General features: G+C 43.2%; 1 protein-coding gene across 1 annotated transcript in view; it reads left to right on the top strand.

The window, feature by feature from the left end:
* The window catches only part of mapk10 (mitogen-activated protein kinase 10), a 144,197-nt gene that overhangs the window by 35,908 nt on the left and 98,604 nt on the right, over window positions 1-9,685 (top strand). The gene's annotated exons all lie outside the window — the stretch shown is intronic.

The raw sequence follows: 9,685 nt of genomic DNA, 5'->3' as shown, positions 1-9,685 counted from the left end.
GCATTATTGCAGGCAAATTGCTCGGTGCGAATTTACTAGAAGGTTTTGCAATTTTTAAATTTTGAAGTGAAACTAGGAGTCATGCACCAGTACAATATGTCACAACTAGTTCAAGATATTCTCATTTGTACATAGGATTATTGTTTGTGGTGCTTGTGAGGTTCAAGTCTTTTTTATGTTTCTATCCAAATATTATCTAGAGCTAGGTTCAAAGAGTGGAGCTGGTTGAATAATAGGAATGACCAAGTTGTGTGTAATTGTCTAACAAAGCCATGCTTGTTAAGTGTATCATAATGAAAATTGAGCTTTTGATGGCTCCATAAATAGAGGCATAGCGTACAAAAGCCAAGAAGTTTGCCTAAAACTATAGAAGCAACAGGTTCTATGATTTCTCTCCCTGGCCCTCCCTGGCATCACGCCACACATCAGCCCAAGCCTGAATGTTGTCCAGGTCTTGCTGCATATGAACACGGACTACTTCAGTATCTGAGGAGTCGCGAATGGTGCTGAATATTGTACAATCATTATCAAACATTCCCACTCCTGACCTTATGATGGAGGGAAGGTCATTGATGAAGCAGCTATGGATGGTTGAGGAACTCCTGCAATGACGATGTGAGACTGAAATTATTGACCTCCAACAACTATATCCATCTTCCTTTGTGCTAGGTATGATTAACCAGTAGAGAGTTTTACCCCTGATTCCCATTGACTCCAGTTTTGTAGGGCTGCTTGATGCCACACTCGGTCAACTGCTACCTTGATGTCAAGGGCAGTCACTCTCCCCTCACTTTGGGAGTTCAGCTCTTTTGTCCATGTTTGGACCAAGGCTGCAATGAAGTCAGGAGCTGAGTGACCCTAGTGGAACCCAAACTGATCATCAGTGAGCAGGTAATTGCTAAGCAAGTTTGTTTTTTATTCGTTCTTGGGATGTGGGTGTCGCTGGCTAGGTCAGCATTTATTACCCATCCCTAATTGCCCTTGTTTAGAGGGCATTTAAGAGTCAACCACAAGTGCTACTTGAGAGCACTGTCGATGACACCTTACATCACTTTGCTGATGATCGAGAGTAAACTGATGGGGCGGTAATTGTCCGGGTTGGGTTTGTCCTGCTTTTTGTGGACAGGGCATACCTAGATAATTTTCCATATTGCCAGGTAGATGCCAGTGCTGTAGCTCTACTGGAACAGTTTGGCTAGGGTGAGGTTAGTTTTGGAGCACAATTTCTTCAGTTCTGTTACCGGAATGTTGTCAGAGCCCATAGCCTTTGCAGTATCCAGTGCCTTCAGACATTTTTTGATATCACATAGAGTGAATTGAATTGGCTGAAGACTGGCATCTGTGATGTTGGGGACCTTAGGAGGAGGCCGAGATGGATCATCTGCCCGGCACTTCTGGCTGGAGATTGCTGCAAATGCTTCAGCCTTATCTTTTGCACTGATGTGCTGGGCTCCCCATCATTGAGGATAGGGATATTTGTAGAGCTTGCTTCTCCAGTTAGTTGTTTAGTTGTCCACCACCATTCACGACTGGATGTAGCAGGACTGCAGAGCTTAGATCTGATCCATTGGTTGTGGAATCATTTAGTTCTGTCTATCTTGGAACTGAAACAAGACAGTACAACAAAATTCACTTGTAAAATCATATTTTTGCTGTAGTCTCATTTGACCCACATGGGATTTGGATGATGTTTTGTATAAGGGAATTCTCCTTTCCCTTAATCCATTGATTGACGTTTTTAATGCAGCTTATTTATTCCTGGAAGCAATGAATCACTTTTAATATACAAAGAACAATTACAACTGACTAATATAGTGATAAGTGACAATTTCCTGGGATGCTATAACGTTAGAAATTTAAAGGAGAATTAATAGATCCTGAGCTTTTTCCAGAAACTATATGAAGATTACCCTTGTGTATCATTTTAAAGCTTTTGGTTCTAAGTATGAAGGAAATATACTACAAATCTTTCATTTTAATGGTTTTGGGTTTCCAGCAAAGTAATCCCAAGCTAGAAAGTATCTCTCATTGAAGAGAATGTGCACTTAAAGTGCCATAAGCTACAAGACTACAGACCAAGAAGAGGAAAGGACAATTAGACTGGATAGTTGTTTTTTGGCCGATACAGACATAATGGGTTAATGTTGAAATTATACTGTAATAGAATACATGCTTAAAGTTGGTAGGTAAGCACAGCTATCCCCAATTGGGGAAGGATTATGGAATCATTGCAAGAGCATCTAAACCCGTTCACTCTGGGTGTCTGGGTGAGTCTGTGACTTTACTTTGCTGCCTTGGAAATAAACCTGTTTTCAGGTTCAAGCTAGCTTCAGAATCATTCCTCCTCAAAATACAATTATTGGAATTATCAGATGGGTTGAATAGCCTCATTCTGTTCTGTAAATTTCTATGATCAGTGGCTTTGATTGTAAACAGCTCAAATGTTAGTACACTCATTCGTCAAAAAGTATTCATTAACAATCTTTATGGAGTTAAAAAAAGAACTGTGCCTTATTAGCATGCAGAAATAATAACACCTTGCATTTATATAGTGCCTTTAACGTAATAAAATGTCTTCATGTGTTTCACTGGAGCGATTAACAAACAAGATTTGACATTTTTAATCTAAATTGGAAAAAGGGATGAGAGGGAGTTCCAGCTAGGGTAAAATGAATAGGAAGAACTGCAATGGAACAGTGGGTGAACTTTATGGAAGAGGTGCTTCAGGTGGAGGCTAGGTATATTCTGACAAGGGTGAAAGGTCGGCGATCCAAAGCCAGAGCTCCTTGAATGTTGAGGGAGTTAGAGAATATGAAGAATCACAAAAAGACGTTGCATGCTGCATATCAGGTGAATTTTCTATATGGGAACCAGGCCAAATATATCAAGTTGAGAGGAGGAGTGAAGCGAGAGAATAGAATGGCAGTCAACATAAAAGGGAATCCAAAAATCTTCTGCCAGCAAGTAAGAGGTGGGGCTGAGCCAATTGGGGACAAAGAGGATGATAGATACTGAGAGACACAGGACAAGGCTAGATATTTAATGAATACTTTGTTTCAGTGTTTACAAAAGAAGAGGATGTTGACAAAATATCAGTAGAAGCAGAGATGGTGGAGTTAATACATGGGATGAAAATTGATAGGAAGGGTTTACTGTAAAGGCTGGCTATGCTGTGATTGGTTAAATAACCTGGTCCAGATGGCTTGCAACTCAACTTCTAAGGAATTGGGAATGGAGATAGCAGAAGGGTTTGCCATAATCTTCCAATCTTCCCCAGATACTGGGGAGGTGCCAGGGGATTGGAAAGGGGCAATTGTGACATCTTTATTCAAGAAACAGTGCAAGGACATTCCTAGTAAGTACAGGCTGGTTAGCTTGGTGAGTCAGGTTTTAGAAACAATAATCAGGGGGAAAAAAATCAAAGGGCACTTGGAGAGGTTAGAGTTAATTAAGAATAGACAGATTGTGCTTAGCTAATTTAATTTAATTTTTTGAAGTAACAGTAAAGGTTGATATAAGCAAAGCAACGGATGTTATCCCTATGGAATTTTTAAAAAGCGTTTAAGAAAGTACCTCATAAAAAAAGGCTGGTTAACAAAATTGAGGCTTATGTAATAGGAGGGTTACAGTCAGCTTGAATTAAAAATTTGGTTTAAGGACAGAAAACATGATCATGGTAAATGGTTGTTTTCATACTGGAGGATGGTAGACAGTGGGTTTTTTTTTGATATATATGCAAATGACTTGGATATTAGAATACAGAGTAAAATTTTAAAAAATTTAAAAATTTGCTGATGATACCAAACTCAGCGGTGTGGCAGACATCGAGCATAATTCACTGTAACAGGACCTAGATAGGCTAGCAGAATGGGCAGGTAAGTGACAGATGGGTTTTAATACTGAGAGGTTGAGATGATGTATTTTGACAGAAGGGATAGAGAGAGACACTATAGACTAAATGGCACAATTCTGAAGTGTGTGCAAGAACAGAAGGAGCTGGGGGTTCATGTGCATAGATCTTTGAAGTTGGCAGAACATATTGAGAGAGTAGTTAACTACTGGGGTGAAGTGCTTCACCTGTGGGATGTGGGAAATCTGTGATGCTTCAAGTGTCCCGGACAACTACATCTGCAGGAAGTGTACCCAATTGCAGCTCCTCACAGACCGCATGGATCGGTTGGAGCAGCAGTTGGATGCACTTAGGAGCATTCAGGTGGCGGAAAGCGTCGTTGACAGGAGTTTTGGAGACATGGTCACACCCAAGGTACAGACAGATAGATGGGTGACCGCTAGAAGGCTCAGGCAGTCAGTGCAGAAATCCCCTGTGGCTGTCCCCCTCTCTAACAGGTATACCATTTTGGATACTGTTGGGGAGGATGGCCTATCAGGGGAAAACAACAGCAGTAGCCAGAGCAGTGGCACCCTGTTGTTCAGCAGGGGGGGGTCAAAGCACAGAAGAGCAATTGTCATAGGAGACTCTATAGTCAGGGGCTCAGATAGGTGCTTCTGTGGTCGTGAAAGAGACACCAGGATGGTATGTTGCCTCCCTGGTGCCAGGGTCCAGGATGTCTCTGATCAGGTACGGGACATTCTGAAGGGGGAGGGAGAACAGCCAGAGGTCGTGTACACATTGGTACTAATGACATAGGCAGGAAGAGTGACGAGGTTCTGCAGTGGGAGTTCAGGGAGTTAGGCAGAAAGTTAAAAAACAGGACCTCTAGGGTTGTAATCTCAGGATTACTCCCTGTGCCACGTGCCAGTGAGGCTAGAAATAGGAAGATAGTACAGCTGAACACGTGGCTAAACAGATGGTGTAGGAGGGAGGGTTTCCGATATCTGGATCAGTGGGATCTCTTCCGGGGCAGGTGGGACCTGTACAAGAAGGACGGGTTGCATCTAAACTGGAGGGGCACCAATATCCTGGCTGCGAGGTTTGCTAGTGTCACTCAGGAGTGTTAAACTAGTATGGCAGGGGGTTGGGAACCAGAGCAATAGGTCAGCAGGTGAAATAAATGACTGGGAACCAGTGAATATGGCCAGTAGGACTAAGAGGAAGGGCAGGCAGGGAGAAATTACTGAACATAGTGGGACTGGGGGTCTGAAATGCATTTGTTTCAATGCGAGAAGTATAACAGGTAAGGCAGATGATCTTAGAGCTTGGATTAGTACTTGGGACTATGATGTTATTGCTATTACAGAGACTTGGTTGAAGGATGGACAGGATTGGCAGATAAACGTTCCAGGATTTAGATGTTTCAGGCAGGATAGAGAGGGATGTAGAAGAGGTGGGGGAGTTGCACTGCTGGTTAAGGGGAATATCACAGCTGTGCGACAGGAGGACACCTCAGTGGGCTCATGCAGCGAGGCAATATGGGTAGAGCTCCAGAATAGGAAGGGTCCAGTCACAATGTTGGGGGTTTACTATAGGCCTCCCAATTGCCGGTGGGAGATTGAGGAACAGTTATGTAGGCAGATTTTGGAAAGATGTAAAAGCAATAGGGTTGTTGTGGTGGGTGATTTTAACTTTCCCTATATTGACTGGGAATCACTTAGTGTTAGGGGTTTGGATGGTGCAGAATTTGTGAGGTGCATCCAGTAGGGCTTCCTGAGATAATATGTAGATAGTCCAACTAGGGATGGGGCAATACTGGACCTGGTATTAGGGAATGAACCCGGCCAGGTGGTCGAAGTTTCAGTAGGGGAGCATTTCGGGAAAAGTGACCATAATTCAGTAAGTTTCAAGGTACTGGTGTATAAGGATAATAGGAGTCCTCGGGTTAAGGTGCTTAATTGGGGGAAGGCTAATTATAACAATATTAGGCAGGAACTGAGGAATCTAGACTGGAGGCGGATGTTTGAGGGCAAATCAACAACTGACATGTGGGGGGCTTTCAAACGTCAGTTGATAAGAATTCAGGACCAGCATGTTCCTGCTAGGATGAAGGATAAACATGGCAAGTTTCAGGAACCTTGGATAACGAAGGATATTGTGAGATTAGTCAAAAAGAAAAGGGAAGCATTTGTAAGGGCTAGAAGGCTGGGAACAGATGAAGCCCATGGAGAATATAAAGGAAGTAGGAAGAAACTTAAGCAAGGAGTCAGGAGGGCTAAAAGGGGTCATGAAAAGTCACTGGCAACCAGAATTGAGGAAAATCCCAAGGCCTTTTATACATATGTAAAAAGCAAGAGGGTAGCCAGGGAAAAGGTAGGCCCACTCAGGGACAGAGGTGGGAATCTGTGTGTGGAGCCAGAAGAAATGGGAGAGATACTAAATGAATACTTCTCATCAGTATTCACCAAAGATAAGGACTTAGCGGTCGATTTGTCTAGGGAAGAGTGTGTAGATAGCCTGGATCATGTTGAGATCAAATAAGAGGAGGTGTTAGGCGCCTTGAAGAATATTAAGGTGGATAAGTCCCCAGGGCCAGATGGGATCTACCCCAGAGTACTGAGGGAGGCAAGGGAGGAGATTGCTGGGCCCTTGACAGAAATCTTTGTATCCTCACTGGCTACGGGTGAGGTCCCAGAGGACTGGAGAATGGCCAATGTTGTTCCATTGTTTAAGAAGGGTAGCAGGGATAACCCAGGAAATTACAGGCCAGTGAGCCTTATGTCAGTGGTAGGGAAATTATTGGAGAAGGTTCTTTGTGACAGGATTTACTACCATTTGGAAGCAAATGGGCGTATTAGTGAAAGGCAGCATGGTTTTGTGAAGGGGAGGTCGTGTCTCACTAACTTGATCGAGTTTTTCGAGGAAGTGACAAAGATGATCGATGATGGTAGGGCAGTGGATGTTTTATACATTGATTTCAGTAAGGCCTTTGACAAGGTCCCTCATGGCAGACTGGTACAGATGGATACAGAATTGGCTTGGTCATAGAAGACAGAAGGTAGCAGTGGAAGGGTGCTTTTCTGAATGGAGAGCTGTAACTAGTGGAGTTCCGCAGGGATCAGTGCTGGGACCTTTGCTGTTTGTAGTATACATAAATGATTTGGAGGAAAATGTAACTGGGATAATTAGTAAGTTTGCAGACGACACTAAGGTTGGAGGAGTTGCAGATAGTGAAGGGGATTGTCAAAGAATACAACGGGATATAGATTGATTGGAGACCTGGGCGGAGAAATGGCAGATGGAGTTTAATCTGGACAAATGTGAGGTAATGCATTTTCGAAGGTCTAATACAGGCAGGAATTATACAGTAAATGGCAGAACCCTTAAGTGCATTGACGGGCAGAGGGATCTGGGTGTACAGGTCCACAGGTCACTGAAAGTGGCAACGCAGGTGGATAAGGTAGTCAGGTAGGCATATGGCATGCTTGCCTTCATTGGCAGGGGTGTTGAGTATAAAAGCTGGGAAATCATGCTGCAGCTGTATAGAACCTTGGTAAGGCCACACTTGGAATATTGCGTGCAATTCTGGTCGCCACATTACCAGAAGGATATGGAGGCATTGGAGAAGGTGCAGAGGAGGTTTACCAGGATGCTGCCTGGTCTGGAAGTTATTAGCTATGAGGAGAGGTTGGAGAAACTCAGATTGTTCTCACTAGAGCGATGAAGATTGAGGGGCGACTTGATAGAAGTTTACAAAATTATGAGTGGCATGGACAGAGTAGATAGTCAGAAGCTTTTTCCCAGGGTGGAAGAGTCAATTACTAGGGGACATAGATTTAAGGTGAGAGGAGAAAACTATAGAGGAGATGTGCAGGGCAAGTTTTTGACGCAGAGGGTAGTGAGTGTCTGGAATTCGCTGCCAGAGGAGGTGGTGGAAGCAGGTACGATAGTGGTGTTTAAGAGACAGCTTGACAAATACATGAATAGAATGGGAATAGAGGGATACTGACCCCGAAAGTGCAAAATGTTTTAGTTGACGGGCAATATGATCCGGGCAGGCTTGGAGGGCCGAAGGGCCTGTTCCTGTGCTGTACTTTTCTTTGTTCTTTGTTCTTTGTTAACAAGCATATGGAATCTTGGGCTTCATAAATAGAGGTACTGAGTACAAAAGGGAGATTACCTTTATTAACCTTCTCATTAGGCCACAACTACAACATTGTGTCTGGTTCTGGCCACCACACTTTAGGAAGCGTGCGATGGTCCTTGTAAGGGCGCAGAGGAGATTTATCAGAATAGTTCCAGTGGTGAAGGACTTTCACTACAAGGTTAGGATGGAGAGGTTGGGGTTGTTCTCCTTGGAGTAAAGGAAGTTGAGGGGAGATTTGATAGAGATTTACAAGATTATGACAGGTTTAGATAATGTAGACATGGAAAAGCTGTTCTCTTTAGCTGATGGTATAAGCAATAGGGAACACAGATTTAAGGTTCTGGGCAAGAGATGCAGAGGGAAATGTGAGGAAGAACTATTTTATGCAGCGAGTGGTAATGACCTGGAACCCATTGCCTATGAGTGTAGTGGAAGCTGAGATGGTCATTGATTTCAAAAAGAAATTGGGTGGGCACTTAAGGGAAGTAAACTTGCAGAGCTATAGGGAGTGAGGGAATGGGTCTGATTGGATTGCTGTACAGATTGCTAACATGGACTCAATGGGCTGAATAGCCTCCTTCTGTGCTGTAATGACTCAATGGGCTGGATTTTCAAAGCAGGGTCAGGAAACCAATACCTGGATGAATTGTGGGTCCTAACACTTTGCCTCAGCTGTGTCGCTCTCTTGACACTTTTTAAATGAAAATACAATAATTGGTCCATTAATTGGTGACCAACCAGGTTTCCTGCCTCCCCTGTCCAGCTCTTTAAAAATTACAAACTGTCCAGGAAGTGTTTGGATCCCGAGACAACCTCCAGGACTACGATTCTGAAATCACGCCCACAGGGTCTCAACCCCATGGACCTTTCAACGTCCAGCCCTGTGACCGATAGGGTCTGACCAGGAAGGCATTGGAATTGAGGGTTTCAACAGTAGATTGGCTAAGGCTGAGACTGGGACGGAGACAGACAATGTTACAGACGTGGTATTGGGCAGTCTTAGTGATGGAGAGGATATGGAGTCCAAAGTGTAGCTCCAGTCAAATAGGACCAGTCAGATTCAGCCACAACAGTAAGCCAGAGAGAGGGGCGGAGTTAGTGGCGGAGTTAGTACAGGGACCAAAGACAATGGTTTCAATCTTCCTAATGTTTGAAAATTATACTCAAATTTAGAACGTGTTTATTTATGTGCTCAGTTTCGTAAGCCTTCAATGGCCTGGCACTATAAACACTAGGGAAATGAACATGGGGATGAGCATTAGATAATAGCATATTAGATGGCTATGTTAAACAGTTCTAAAACATTCTGGAAAAAAGATCCCTGAATGCCTTCTAGAAATTAATTGCCTTTACTACTTAAGCTATTCTGCCTCTTCCAGTCTGTGTAATTAAAAATTCCCAATACATCTGTATTGTTTTTGCTACATGCTTTCCTTATCTCCGTATTTATATTTCCCTGCACTACATTGCTATTACCTGGAAGTCTGTAGACTGCAGCCACCAGAATCTCATCAGCATGCTGGACTCATTTGAGACACAGATACTGAAAAGGGAAGATTATAGAATTGACATACTGTAAGGATTAGATCAGATGAGCTGAAAGACCTTCTTCATTTTATAATCATGTAAGGCATAATCCTGATCATATAGAGAATTCCATTAAAGCCAAGTGATTTCCCTGTTCAGTCCCATCAGAGAGAGTTCTG

Source organism: Cetorhinus maximus, chromosome 1 (assembly GCF_964194155.1).
Source record: "Cetorhinus maximus chromosome 1, sCetMax3.hap1.1, whole genome shotgun sequence".
Lineage (NCBI taxonomy): Eukaryota > Metazoa > Chordata > Chondrichthyes > Lamniformes > Cetorhinidae > Cetorhinus > Cetorhinus maximus.
This window is presented reverse-complemented; position numbering and strand designations above follow the sequence as displayed.